Below are 15,752 nucleotides of genomic sequence, written 5' to 3'. Positions count from 1 at the left end.
CACTGTCTTCCATTTGGATTGCATTTTTATGCTAATGAGTTTTATCTCAGTCTATGTTGAGAGCATCCGGAAGTATGAATTCTCAAAAACAAACCACAGGTGCGGACAATACAAAAAAGTATGCAGCACAACGTGAAACTTTTTCTTAGCATCAAACTGGGACATAGTCCAAAGAGGAGTGTCAAACTCTTAAGACGCGAGAAGAGGAGGGACTTCCACCACAATCAAACACACCCCTATCTTAAGGCCTGTAGGTTTCTTGGTTTCAGTTTTGCATGCGGAAATTTTTGTATCTACCGGAAGAAGCAATCAAATTGAAGTGACATACACCAAGAGCTTTGGAAATTATGTCTGTGTAAGTTCTTAGTTATGGGTGAAGTGCGTCACATTCATGGCTAAGTGGTTACAAACCTCGTTTTCATACTCGACTTATCTTGTCATTTGTCCTAAACCAATGGTTATCTATCATAGTAGATTTCCTTTTCAACCGATCAAGTTGAACTACAAACAGCTTGATTCCTGAGGTACAAGGATATGTAGGTGGGTTCAATGTTGAAAACTCGGTTGTATTCCAACATTCACTCTTAAATATTACTCCTGAGCATTCTGGTCCCTTTATTATTCTGCATCGGGATAACTTTTAAAATCTTTCATAATCCTGTGTTAAATCAAGCGTACCGAACTATAGTGACCTAAATTCTCGTATAGCCTGAGATATGTAGGTAACCCATCTCTGGGGTTCGACTTTAACTCCTAAATTTTGTACAAAATCCCTTTCCTAAAGATGAATATAAGGTCGGTCAAAATTGGTTTCGTCAACTTCATTTTCCTTAAATTTTTTGCATCAATCCAAGTAAAATGAGGGACATTTGTTGATACCCAATTTTCACCCTCACGGATAAAGATTATTCCTCGAGCTTTTTCAATTTTAAACAATTTAAAATTATTCATTTTGTAAATTCAAAAAATAATAGCTGGCAAGTTATATTAAATAAGTTGTAACTTTTGCGATTTTTTGGCTAATGTATATATTTTACATAATTACGTGTTTAATTATCATATTTTATAAATATTCAAAAATGATCTCTAAAAGATTTTTTTTTGTTTACATATTTAACTAATTAGTTTAGTTATATAATAGCTTACACTTTTGTATTAATTAGTTTATAACTTAACCGATTATTTTATTTCGTTAAGATTAAGAAGCTCCTTAATTAATTTATGTTATTTCCTCTTATTTAACCATTAACCGAATTTAGTAAATGAATTCAATTTGGCTACAGTCCAAATACATTGGCTAAATTCTCAATGCAATGTATCACTCAATTCGGTCAAAATTTAATTCATAGCCAATATTCCCTAAACCTATTTTGAACAAAATCATGTTAGGCCCTCATGTCTTGCAAATTCAAGCAGCCCACCGTCCCAAACCCATTTTCCAAATTCAAAACACCCAGCCCACTCTTTCCACACTTGACCCAACCCACATCCATTCTCCCCTCACAAATCAAGAGATCTAGAAAATGCATCAAAGCAAATTAGAGAAACGGCGTGCTTCGCTTACACACGCGTGAAAACGAAGCAAACCAGATGCCATTGTCGTCTTCTATAAATGTCGCTCTCAACTCTTACTTGCAGCAGCAAAGCAAGTTTTGTTTTCATCCTTGCAACCATGAGATGAATGCACGTCGACGCCAAGGACATGGGAATCCATCTTAAGAGTCCATCCCCCTTCCTCTTACGAAATGGGGTCTAAGATTTTGGAAAAGGTTTTTAAGCCTAAATGGGATAAATTTTGAGTTTTGAATTTTGAATAGGTTTGGTTTTTGTCCAAAAAATATCATCCGCTCCCCCTCCCCCGTTTATTTCAAAAACCCTAATCCCCCTTTGATATATAATCGTTATTGGTTCACAGTTAAAGGGGGTGATTTTTTTAGAAAATGGTTGGTAATTTTTGAATTGGAGATTTTTACTTGGATCTTTCCTTGAACCAAACACACACAAAAAAATAGCTTAAGCCAAATGGCTAAAATACACAGAAATACTTTCAAGGTAGAAGTGATTTACTCTCGATCGAAGCTTAAAATTTCTAACTCATTTTGTCATATGTTCTTTTCAGTTTCGTTCGCGATAAGAGATTTTGCTTGGTTCTTTACTGTTGCTCGCATCCGTGCTTGTTTGGAGGAGCTGGTTTGCCTGCTTCGTCACTGTCTCCATTTTTCTGCGCGGAAAAAGGTAACCTAACGTCTCTCTGTATTCTTTTCCTATGATGTTTAGCGGAGTTCATTTATTAAGATTAGTTATTTTCTCCATATTAGTATTTTGCTTTAAGTTTAGTTTCTCCTGTGAGTTCTTAGGACTATCAAATATGAAGTATAAATGGAAGTGAAATAGTTGATGCATTTGGTTGTGACTTTGGATGTTTAGTTGTTTGGACTTCTTCACTGTTTACTCATGTTTTAGTGACCTCTTTTATCGTTTCGACTACGCGTTGGTAGATTCTAAATTAGTATTAGAATATCTCATGAGGCTTGTAGTTATGCTTGCAATCCGAATATTGTCTCTGTCTTGTGCATTTAAGCTAGTAGTTATATTCTTGTCTTCATTTTCTTACCCAAAGTTGCGGAAAATATGATGTTTGCATCATATTTTTTCTTGTTGTACTTGTGTCGTTTTCTCTAGTGACATGTTTAGTACAAATTGTTTTTTTTATAAAAAGAAAAAACTTTGTATTAATGTCATGTAATTTGTTCCCCCTTTTCTTAAGCGTGTTGGAGAACAATATGTATCATTCTTAGCTATTTTGAGCTATTATCGATTGAGATGAAACAATTGTTTATGCATATTACTTTGTAATGATAAAGTTTAATTGTAGTTAATGCAGGTTGTTCTGGGATTTTTACCTATTCGTAACGTCATATCATTCTTCTTTTTTTTTGAGTTTGGTGATATCCATTCATGTTGGGAAGAACATGTCTAGAAAATGTTGACCTCTTTTCCATTTTTGTTGATAGTTATTATCAAAATGTTTATCTTTTTACACATACTGTTCGATTATTGTTTAGTATGCATAATTCATTGAAAGTCATCAAGTCAGTAGTGGGCTTTCATATTTTCTTAGTGTGAAATTTTTGGATGAAGCATTATTTTCATATATTCCTGAATCTTTGTATTTTCTCAATCTTTGACTATTGCTTTGGTTGTCTTAAGGCTGCTAAGTTTCTTTACTGTGTTTATAATTGAAATATGATGTCATATATTTACCTTTAGTAGACATTTGCTCACTTTGAATCACGATTTGTTACTCACTTTATTACCCTTTGTTTGCATGTGAAATCTCCCATGGGCCTCATGAACCTTAGTTTCTTGCACTATCCTATTGGGCCACCAAGGCCCAATTCCTTATTTTGGAATTTGTACGCCTTAAAAATGTACATAAAGGTCCAGAATTCAGAAAAATTTAAAACATGCCAAGAAGTTGAAGATTTTTGGCCAAGAAGCCCAAATTTATTTTCTAAATTTTGTATTTTGTTATTTTTGGGCCTAAGCCCTTGTCTCTTTTGTCACTATTGTATTGTTTGAATTCTAGGACAGGTACCAAATCAAATAGGCTTAAGGCCAAAAATAAAATGGGTCCAAATACCAGTCCAGGCGGACAAGAACAAGATTTGCACCCTACTCTCTCTCACTCTCTCTCTCTCTCACACACACACTTTATCAATTATTTGCTTATTAGTAATTGTCATGAGTCTTAGGGTTAAAACTTAAAATCCCTCGCAAGACGCATTTATGTTTTAACTATTAAAACTAAATTAATAAAGTCTAAATAGATTTAAAAAGATAATGAATTCTACGGACGTCATTCTCTATGACTTAGAATAATTACGAAGCTTACCTGGATCTACGGACGTCATTCACGATGCGTGTGTTGAATGACAAACCATCGATGGGATCTGTAGACCTATGCACCTGATTTTTTTCCTTATGCCCGTACACATGTAGCAACCATCAGGGAATTCTCTTTGTTTATTCTAGAAGCTTTTTAGATACGGACCCTACGTTATATCTAGAGAACACAAAAACCAAAAATTAACAACTAACTACTCCGCTACAAGAAATCAAATAATTAAAGGAAAACTACTTGACAGAAATTGTAAACCTATGGTTGGATATATTTTACACCTTTGTTTTCATCCCAACCAGCACTTGATTTAACGTCGCGGCACGGCGCAAGCCTCTTGATTGCTCAGACTTCATCAATATAATAGGCCTCAATCACTTGTTGAACATTTTCCTCATTTCCCAGATAAAGCTTAATCATCTATTCATTTACCTTGAACCTTATTCCTTCACTATTATCAAGCTTCACCGCTCCATTAAGAAACACTTGCTTGAGTAAGAATGGTCCGTACCATTTGGACTTAAGCTTGTCGTGAAATAAGCGCAACCTAGAGTTGAATAGAAGTACAAAATCTCCAACAACAAAATCTCTCTTTTCAAATCTTTGATCATGGTACTTCTTCATCTTATCTTTATACAAGGATGCACTTTCATAGGCTTTTAGGAGAAGCTCATCGAGCAAATTTAAGTCATTCACCCTTTGAGTTGATCCGGCGCCTCAATCTAAGTTAAGCTTCTTCATTGCCCACACAACTTCGTGCTCTAGCTCTAGTGATAAATGGCAAGACTTCCCATATACAAGTTAGTATAGAGAAATACATATGAGACTCTTAAGTATAGTAAGGTGATCCCATAGAGCATCTTCAAGATTCCTTTACCAATCAATCTATTGGTATTCACCGTCTTTGCCAAGATTTTCTTTATCTCTCGGTTGGAAACTTTGACATGCCCACTAGTCTGTGGATGGTAAGGAGAAACTACATTGTAGCGGACACCGTATTTCTCAAGTAATGTTTTAAATAACTTTTTGTAAATGTGGGAAACTCCATCACTGATAATTAACAATAGGGTTCCAAATCTAGAGAAGACATTCTTCATCAGGAACGCGGTGACACTCTTGTCTTTATTGTTTGGGAGCACAATTGTTTCCAACGACTTCGATACATAATCAACCGCAACAATAATATACTTCATCCCATATGAACTAATAAACAACCCAATAAAATAGATGATGCATACATCAAATAACTCTATTAGCATGATTGGGTTCATAAGAAGCTCTTGCCTCTTTGAAATCCCATCCACTATTTGGCAACGGTCACAAGACTTGGCAAAATCATGAGAGTCTTGTAGATGGTTGGTCAATAGTATCCACATTGCAAAATTTTGTGCACATTCTGAATACCACTATGATGCCCACCAACAGGTGATGAATGACACGTCTCAATAACACTCAACATCTCAACCTCAGGCGCACATCGACGAATAATGCCAATAGCACAACTATGATACAGGTACGGCTCATCCCAAAAAAAAGTTTTACATCATGCTTAAAGTTCTTCCTTCGGTGAGATGACAGTTTGGAGGCACCAAATCTCTTGCCAAATAATTAAAAAAGTCAGCAAACCAAGGAATGAGTTCATGAGAGGCAGCCAATGCCTTTCCATATGGGAACATATCATTGATCTAACCCTTATAACAAAGATCAAGTAAATCTTAATCTTCCAATCTAGGCAAGTGATAGGAAACTTGGTTATCTGTTCCCTTGCGGTCATTCACCACAAAATAATTTCTTGCAGAAACGCACATAATAAGTCGTGGTTTTTAATCCTTTTTGTCCATCAAAAACCTTAACGCTAAATGGTTCGTGTGCACTATGACCTCAATCCCAAGCAAATAAGTGAAAATTTTCTCGAATGCAAACACTACAGCAAGAAGACCTTGCTCTGTAATCGTGCCATTCTATTGGGCTGCATTTAAATCTTTGCTTTCACAGTAAATGGGGTGAAGTATCTTCTCATGCATTTTCCCCAATACCACGCCAAGCACCACCCCATTTGTATCGCATATGACTTCAAATGGTTTCCCCCAATTTGGAGAAGTAAAGATGAAGTCAAAAACGAACTTCTTCTTCAACTCTCAAATTCTATTAGACAAGCATCAACAAAGTCAAAATTACTCTCCTTTTCAAGATGCTTGCACAATGGATTTGAATTTTTTGAAAAATCTCTTATGAACCTCCAATAGAAACCTGCATGCCCCAAAAAACATCTCACGCCTTTTATCGAGATAGGTGGAGGATGGTTTTCTATTACCTCCACTTTGGCTTTACCCACCGCAATACCTTTCTCAAAAATCCGGTGCCCCAAAAATATTCCCTCTTTAACCATAAAGTGACACTTGTCCCAATTGAGCACCAAATTGCAATCTTCACACCTTTTCAGTACCTCGGCTAGATTGTCCAAACATTTATCAAAAGACTCACCAACCACCAGGAAATTATCCATGAACACTTCAATTGTGTCCTCAACTATGTCGGAGAAAATTGATATCATGCAATGTTGGAAGGATGTTGGAGCATTGCACAACCCAAATGGCATGCATTTGAAAGAAAGGTTCCATAAGGGCAAGTGAAGATGGTTTTCTCTTGGTTTCCAAGGCTATAGAGATTTTATTATAGCCTGAATACCCACCAAAGAAGTAGTACCATCCCTTTCCTGCTAGACTATCGAACATCAGATCCAGGAATGACATAGGGAATTGGTCATTCATTAAACTTCTAGTAATCCATGCAAACTCTCCATCCGGTCACCAACCGCATCAAAATAAGCTTGTTTATTTCATTTGGGACCACAGTAATACCACCCTTTTAAAGCACAAACTGAACAGGGCATACTAAGCTATTGTCTACAATAGGGTAGATGACTCCAACATCCAACCATTTGATAATCTTCGTCTTCAGTACCTCTTGTATAGGAGAACTTAATCTTCTCTGATTCTTAATACTAGGCTCATTATCCATCATGAATTGAATTTTGTGAGAGCAAATATCGGGACGAATCCCGATAATATCCGCAATAGTCCACCCAATAGCTCGCTTGTACATCTTTAGCAGTGCTACCAAACACTTTACTTGTCACCCATTAAGATCCACCACAATAATCACTGCGATTTTCTCATCCTTACACAAGAATGCATATCTCAAATGTGGTGGTAGAGCCTTGAGTTCCAATTTAGGTGCCTCTTCCATAGATTGTCTCGCTGGAAGAGTCTCACGATTTTTCATATCCCTTTCCAATTTCTTAGGTTTTGGACATATTCATACCTATCAAGTGTGGTAACCAACTCGTCATACTCTATGATGCGAACACCTTCAAAGTTCTTTATCACTGTTCCTAACTCCTCAACACTTAGTCTCTCATCGATTTGTACCTCCAGACCACTCACTTTTATATGTCATAACAAATACCAATAGGAACTCACCATGCTACTTCATGGACCTACAAATGTCGAAAGTTGCTTCCTCATTATTAAGTCTGAACTTCATCTGTACTTTCTCCATATTAACAAAAGCGCGCCCCGTGGCAAGGATTGGAAAGTGGCAAGGAATGGTCTCCCAAGGATGATTTAAACCTCAAAGTCAACCTCACAATCAAGAATAACAAAATTTGACAGAAAAATTCACTAGCACGTCATGGAGAACTCCAATAGACCTCTTCACAATTTTATTCGCAATGAGCAACCACATCGTAGATGCTTTTTGATCACCCAATCCCTACTTCTTGTAAATGGACAATGACATAAGATTAATGCTAGCACCAAGATCACATAGTGCGTTGGAAAAGTCCAATAGCCCAATGGTACAAGGGATAATAAAAGCACTAAGATCTACCTCATTTTGTACAAGGGATCTTGTAGCAATAACAGTACAATGTTGCAACTTTTTGACATCTTTAAGACTCTGAGATCTCTTCTTTATAACCATTTCCTTCATAAACTTTGCATACCCATGCATTTGATCTAGAACTTATATCAGCAGAACATTGATTGAAAGTTGTTTTAGCATAGTCATTAACCTGTGGAATTTTCATTCTTTGGTCTTGATTGCTAATCTCTAAGGAAAAGGGGGAAATGCCTAGGAAAGGGAACCACTTTCTCTGTGACCACAACCTCTTTCTCAGTTGCATTATCGGGCTATCTCCCCTTCTTAACCATATTATCATATCTACTTGTATCAACCTCAACCACAAATGTCATTGGTTGATCCATGGTCTGCTTACCTACCCACCCCAAGTAGTGACTGCCATAAAATGCCCATCGTTTTTGAATTTAGGATATGTTTCTTTGAAGAGTAGCATGTTGGTGTGGGTTCGTTGTGGAAGACAACTTTCTCATCTGTTGATCAAGATACTTTATCGACAATGAATTTGTGTCAACTTTTTGACCAATACCAAAGAAGTCATTTTGCATCTCTCCAACATTTTCATTAGTTGCATCAAAACTTCTCATCATCTCTTGCATCATATCTTCAATTTGTGACATGTTACCTCTAGTTTCTTTAGTACTAGAGTCCCGTTTTTATGGAGGAACATAAGGTCCAACTCGATTGTTTCTGTTTATATAGTGGGTCTGGTTCGAGTTGTTGTCGAGATTGTAGTTTCCATCTCAGACATATTAACTTTCTCGATTGTAATTTTCGAAGTTCTTACATTGATTTTCTTGAGCATTGCTTCAATTATCCATGTTGGAAACTAGGGCGTGTGGTTGGAAACCCCCTGTTTGATCCTTCACTCCATACACATCTTCTTCATAATAACACTCTTCAACCGGTGGTGGAATTCTAGTAAAATAGTTCCTCATAATAGCACCCCCGCTCACATGTTTCAATACAAACCCCAACTTTGTTAATTTGTGCCATCTCCTCATGTAAGGCATATGCGGATTTGTTTCCTGTAGCTTGGACTGGAAAGGTGTTTCTCCCAGTATCCGATTTTCTTGTGCTCCAAGATTTTGTTGTTGCGGGAGATCTTCTCTAACTTATATGCAATCTACTCAAAAGATCAATATCCATAAGAACCCCAACTATACTGTCAAGTACCACCTTATTGTTGTCAACCTTCCCTCTGCAGAAATACTCTTTATGAGACTCATAACCAATACAGTGATTTAAAACACATCGGATATAAGAGGTGAACCAATCCTAAGCAATACTCACAGATGCTCCAAGTAGTGCCACAAAATTATTAAGCTTATCCAGGTAGTGCCACGAAATTGGTAAGCTTCTCCTTCTTGTTCAGCTTATTGGACACTAGAAAGAACTTTCCTAGGAATGATTCACTCAATTGGATCCATGTATATATAGAGTTGTAAGGGAATTCACTGAACTAAATTGTTGCATCTCCGGTAAGTGATAGAGGAAATACTCGCATCCCTATAACATCCATTTCCCAATCTGGTCGTCCCACAAAACTTTTGCAAACCACCCTGAGCTTTTCTATCTGAGCATGAGGGTATCCGACACAAACCCTCAAATAAGCCTCTCGTTGTAAGCATTTGTAATAGGATACTAGTTTCCACATAGGTATAAACTGGAGGTAGTGGGGGTAGGACAAGAGGGCCATCAGAGTCAGCAGTGTTGAAGTTGACCCTGTAGTGTTTTTGGGTCATGGCTTCTATGGCTCTTGTATCCCTAATGCATATCCCAATCAATTAACAGTTTGAGCCCGATCATTCCCCTCAACTACCCTCTGAGGCTACAACCTAAAACCATCACCTAATTCTCCTCTCATCAGGTTAAGTGTCACCTCTTGTTTATTCATTTTCTTCAATGTTATATTCAATTCTGGATCATATGGAGAGTAAGTGGTTCTCCTCGCTCCGTGTACTTGGAATATACTAGAGTTGGAACCCGAGAGAAATAAAAACAAAAAAAAAGAAAAATAAATTCAGAACTAGTTGACTAAAATTCAAATATGTCGTTAAATTTAATCTAAAAGCCAAACATCTCTGGCTGCGGCGCCAAAATTTATCATGTTCAAATGACACATCCCAAAAAAAGCATAATCAATCGTTATCAGGTAAAGAACCCAACTAGGAGGTTGTGGTTGATCCCACGAGAAATATGGTTTAGACTTATTTTTAAGCACAATTTTATCCATTTAGCTAGGGTCTTTCTGAAACAATTAAGTAAGGGGGTCATGAAACAAATTTCTAAAATTATGTGAGTATTAAGTAATCAAAAGTTAACTTTGATTGTTATCATGATGAGATATTAACACGTGTTCCGCACAAGCTCATAACGCGATAATTCTAGTAATTGCAATGGATTCCTAAAGTATTACATGCAAAGTAATAACATATATATCTCTAAATCCTTGGTCCGACATCTAGAGAATTTAGCTCGCACCTTGGTCCGTACGTGCGTATAAATTACTAACCATTATCTTTACGTCACATTACACATCGCATCAATGTATGGCTTAGTTTTCACCCTCACACCAATTCACACTACACCCTTGGATAGTTTCACACTAAATCTATGTTGATAATTCTTTTCCTATTATCTACCTCCTTGGTCCGGCAAGTAGCATTAAGGCGAGTTCTAACGTTGGCCATCCGTTAAAAAGACTTCTATGCGAAAGAATTATCAATACATGCAAGACACTATTCTAGAATTGTTATTTTAGTTAGTTTTTCCCCCATTATTTGCCTATGGTTCCCACAACCCTAGTTATGGAGTTTAGTTACCCATAGTCATAATCACAATATTCAAATATATGGTATAAGAATTCATGTACTTACTTCAATGAGAAAGAGTAAAATCTGAAAGTTCGCTTGATTAATCAACAAAAATCACCAATAATCAATTTAAAGAATCTCAAAATAATCAAGAATCTAACAATAATCAAGGGCCTAACCAAATAATCCATAGTCTAACCTAATAATCCAGAGTCTAACCTCAAAAACGAGGTTTTTCGAACTATTTATAGAAAATAAAAACCTAATTAAACAAGGACTCTATTTGCTGGAAATCTGTCAAAAACGCGGCTGGATCGACGGACATCGCGACGGATCGCCGTGGTTACGACGGACCGTCATGGACTCCGTCGTCCCATACTTGATGAAATTTCTTCTGCTGCTCTCTTCATTACCATCGATGGCAGGTATGACGGATCGTTACAAGCACAACGGTCCGTCGAGGGTCTCCGTTCCAAAACACTTGAACTCTTGGAATATGGGTACTTGGGCTACTTCTCTGATCTTCATGACGAACCTGCAGGACGGACCGTCATGGCTACGACGGTCCGTCACGTTTTCCGTAACCCCACACTTGGTCAGACTTCCCCATCTTCCTTCAGCAGCAACACTACGCTGCCACCTACGGACCGTCATAAGCTCCTTAGGTGGTCTCTTCTGCATTTCTTCGCTCAAAAACCTCCGCATTCATCTTTGGACAGATTTCCTTCAAATAAGGAGAAACTTATATAAAAATTAGCACAAAAAGGCTTTTGGACACACTAAACTTAAGATAAAAGTATTAATAATACCATGAAACCACGGTATATCAACAACCTCAACGTAAATTCGTTGTTTGTCCTCAAGCGACGCACTATGACTCAATACACAATCTTTGTACAATTGTATCCATGTTTTATCCTTTGCAATCATTTGGCTATCAATCCCGATTAATCTAATCATATTTATGCATGCTATCACTATTAGGCTTGAATTATGTGGAATCAGACCATGACACAGACTCACCATGCACTAACACCTATCCTCTTCAATTTCTCACCGAGGTGCTAATATTTCCGGTAATGCAACTAGTGTCCTCACTTCAAAACAAAATCCTCATTTTTCACACAATAATTTCAGTTTGAGTATAAGGATTACTTTTCAACACTCACTTTCAGAATATATTCACACTCATTCATACCTATTTCCATAAGCTTGGCCTTATTTTCACTGCTTTAAGTTCGCTATACAACCCTTAGGATCACGATAGGACTTTCTTAGCTTGTAACATAGACTCAGGGTCAGGTAGGGTATATTTAGGTATACTTTAGTGACTTTTTGCCCTCCTTGACATATCGGCTAAACATACCATTTTCTATCAATTTATTTAGCCCAGTTTCCCACATTCTTTCACCTTGCTATTTTCCCTTTTTTCTTCATTTGTGTAAGTGACTCTCTTCTTTTCTTGCTTGTATATTTATTTTTTTTTCATTTTTACTTTTCTTTCAACTAAGTTTTTAGTCACTTTACTTTTGTTCTTTCTCTCTCTTTATTCTTTCAACCCCACTTTCCAGAGCATTCCTCATAATAGCCACCCTCAACTCATGGCTTTGCCATGAGTCAAAGTACACAATACCCAAAGTTGGGTCAGGGCCATAAAAAAGGTTGTTTACTGCATTAGCCACCCTCAACTTATGCTTTTGGCATAAGCTGAGGTGCACATGTCCAAGGAGGGACCAGGGCCAACACATTATTCTCAGAAAAGATCAGTTAGGGTGAAAAAGAAAGGTCTAGTTTAAGCTCAAATCATTTGGATCAAAGAAGGATAAATTTCATTTGGTTTTCTTTTATTTAGGCTAAAAATGGGCTATATTGAATAAGGGCCTATGATCCTTTCCTAATTGTCTATTACAGCTTACTTTTAGCAGGACTAACCAGGCAAGTTCTAGCTCAGTACAAATAGTGGACTATTCAAATCTTCCTCACACTCACTTGACATCTCATCACTCTACCAGATTATCAGACACCTAGTTCGAATTTTAGACTTAGGGTCATGCAGTGGTGTACCTCTATGTCATGCTTAGAGCCACACATTTATCAATTACTATGCCTAGTCATGCATAATTTTCCATTTTATCAGGATATCATTTAAGCTATCATGCTTCAGAATTAAACTGTGTACACAAGATATAGACATACCGGTTCAACAGAAAAAGTAATTTGTCTCTGGGAGAAAAAGAACACAGGCAAGAAAACCCCAAAAGAGGATAGTGAATTGGGCTACTCAGACTTCACCCTAGCACTCACTTTCCATTTACCCCACCCCCAACAAAAAGACATGCAATTGTCCCCAATGCATAAAAAAATTTGCAATACTAGAGTGGTAGGTGAAGCAAACCTGGGGCGCAAAGCGTCGACGATCAGCAAGCTGGTGGGTCCGGTTCGCCGGAACCCACTACCTCTGTAATCTGGACATCCTCAGTGGTGTCCTCAGCATCAAAAGCACTATCAGAAGTGCCTCCCGCTATCTCCACAGTTCTGGAGCTAGACGCCCCAGCAGCTAACTCTTCTACTCTCATCTAACGCGCCTCCTCCTCAGCAAGCGAGGCTCTCCTCGCAGCCTCCATCTCACGGTGCTCCTTCTTCCGTGCTCGCGCCTCATCCTCCTCTCGACCCCTACGCCTCTTGTCATGCTCTCGAGGGGGAGGTAGTGGAATCTCTGAAGTGGCGAATAGGGCCGCCATCACTGTGTCTTCAACAGGCTCTGCAGAAGGGGCCTCAGACTCAGGCACCCTAGCCTCTAAGATTGTATCAATATCTGCTCGAAGAATGTCGACCGCAGCCTGAAGGGTCGACACATCCACCAGAGGGTCTGGTCGGGCTAGCACTCGCAACTCAAAAGCGTCCAAGCGCTGATGAACCTCAGCGATCTTTCGCTCTGTGTGCTGGACCATTCTCCGCTCCAAGCGCTCTTCTGCCTCAGCAATAGACTTCTGCATCCAAGGCTGGATGTGATGCAGAAGTGTGGCCATCTGTGCCTCTAATTTCTGGACCCTAGCAAGCGGGACCAGAGCGGAGAAAGGGGCTGAGCGAGAGGAGCTCGGGGCAGTGCTACTACCCGGGATAGACTCGACCGGGGTAGTGTCAGTGGAAGCCGCCTGCGTAGCCGTGCGGGCATGTGCTACCGTCTCAGCCAGATTGTCACCAAGAGGAGGCAACTCTGGACGGGTTCCTATGCGTGGAGCCAACTCATTGGCCTCATCCCTGATGAGGCCGATATCAACTGTGCTCAGCGGGGTCTTGAGTTGATCAACGTGCCATATAGGCACACCGGCAGACCTGCAGAGAGAAAATATCATGCACGGGAAAGGGTAAGTAGTTGTGACTTTAAAAGCCCTCTCGTTCATGACCGCCTGTAGAAGCCACGCAAAATCCACCTCGAACCCGGCTATCATCGCCGCCATCAGTATTGCTCGATCCCATGTGACGATATTATCAGCGGCTGTGGGGGAAAGGCAGTGGCGGACAATCAACCACAAAAACTTCGCCGTGCAAGTCAGGTAGGCCTTCTTGATGGCCCCCTTTGGCTCAGTCACCCAGTCGGCACCCTCTCCATTAACGGACAAGTGCAGAGCCATCCACCTCTTGGTTGTCTCTCTCAGCGATGGCTCACGCAGAAATTGGCCATCTTTGACAATCTGCCATCGGTAGTCAAACTCGGCAGTGAGAGGGGTCCGATTAGCATCAACATTCTCGCCGTATAGAAACCGGCGGACAGTAGGCAGGGAGATATCAACCGGAACGCCACGTACTCGGACCTGCTCCAGTGGGGCCTGTTTGGCGGGGGCAGCCCGCCTATCAATCTGCGATCGGAGAGTCGCTACATAGGATGTGTAGAACGCTCGGACCAACTCTTCACCATAACGTCCCAACGGACGTGCTGTCCACTCCAGTGGATGTCTGGTGAAGAGATTGTGGATCTCAGGCATCGTCGGGAGACTTCCCGTGAGGACCCGTCGCTCCAATGTAAGTGTCCGAGTCATAACTCCTTTGTCATTCAGGAACTTGGCATCGGAATAGACTTGAACCTGCCCGTCTACACACCACCGGTAGGACTGGTCGGTGACCAGGGTGAGAGCACGAGCTGGTGAACCGGGTGTGGATTCCGAACTGTCAGCCTCATCAGACGAGGCCGACGCTGCAGCGGTGGCGGGTGCGGGAACCTCAGCAGATCCGGAGGCTTCCTCCGACCACGAAACTCCTAAGGAGCCAGACGCTCCTTCTTCATAAGGGGCTGACCCAGAAGGTGTGCCGGTCAGTGTGCGCTCCTCATCAGACTGGGAGGCAGTGACTAGGCCGGACGCCACCTTTTTGGGTGTGGATCTGGCAGCACGTGCAGCACGGGATGGGGTGAAAGTGCCTGGGGGCACGTACTCTAGGTCACGCTCATCATCAGAGCCAATGTCCAGGCGGGCAGACGGGGTGACAGACTTCGATCGCCCGCGTGCATAGACTCGATCTTGTTTTGGTGCCATAGTAAATAGTACCTGTAAAGAATCAATATTAGTACTAGAATGAGCAAACAAGACAAGCAAAACCACACAAAATTAAAAAAATAAAATAAAATGACATTTCTATAGTAACAGTGAAACACGACAGGCCAGGTGACGGCTCGTCGTGACTATGACGGACCGTCATGGGGTCCGTCGTGTCTTACTTAGACTTTGTTTATATGGAGAACCCTGATGGAGAGTCTCTGACAAGTATGACGATATGTGCAGGACGGACCGTTACAGGTACGACGGTCCGTCGTAGGTGTCCGTCAGAGGACACTTGAAAAAAATATGGAGACCCTTAGGAGAGGGGTCTCTGACCATCATAACGGTCATGCAGGGCGGACCGTCGTGGGTATGACGGTCCGTCGTACTTGTCCGTTTGAGGAAACTTAGAAAAATAGAGAGAGACCCTCAGGAACAGGGTCTCTGACAACCAGAACGGTTGTGCAGGACGGACCGTCGTAGGGATGACGGTCCGTCACATGTGTCCGTTGAAGGACACTTGGAAAAAAGTTAGAGACCCTTAGGAATAGGGTCTCTGACAACCAGAACGGTTGTGCA

The 15,752-nt window shown here is 40.1% G+C and overlaps 1 long non-coding RNA gene across 6 annotated transcripts in view; it reads left to right on the top strand.

Annotated features, from left to right (window-relative positions):
* The first annotated feature begins 1,452 nt into the window (after window positions 1-1,452).
* The window catches only part of LOC107005075, a 43,347-nt gene continuing 29,047 nt past the window's right edge, over window positions 1,453-15,752 (top strand). For 3 of the 6 annotated variants that reach the window (XR_001454826.2, XR_003575242.1, XR_003575240.1), the window contains exons 1-2: window positions 1,453-1,769; window positions 2,120-2,235. This is a non-coding gene — a long non-coding RNA (uncharacterized LOC107005075). Of the gene's footprint in view, window positions 1,770-2,119; window positions 2,236-5,326; window positions 5,415-15,752 lie in introns of all 6 variants that reach the window. The other 3 variants (XR_003575241.1, XR_001454827.2, XR_001454825.2) reach the window with 2 other exon arrangements.

Source organism: Solanum pennellii, chromosome 11 (assembly GCF_001406875.1).
Source record: "Solanum pennellii chromosome 11, SPENNV200".
NCBI classification, from domain to species: Eukaryota; Viridiplantae; Streptophyta; class Magnoliopsida; order Solanales; family Solanaceae; genus Solanum; species Solanum pennellii.
This window is presented reverse-complemented; position numbering and strand designations above follow the sequence as displayed.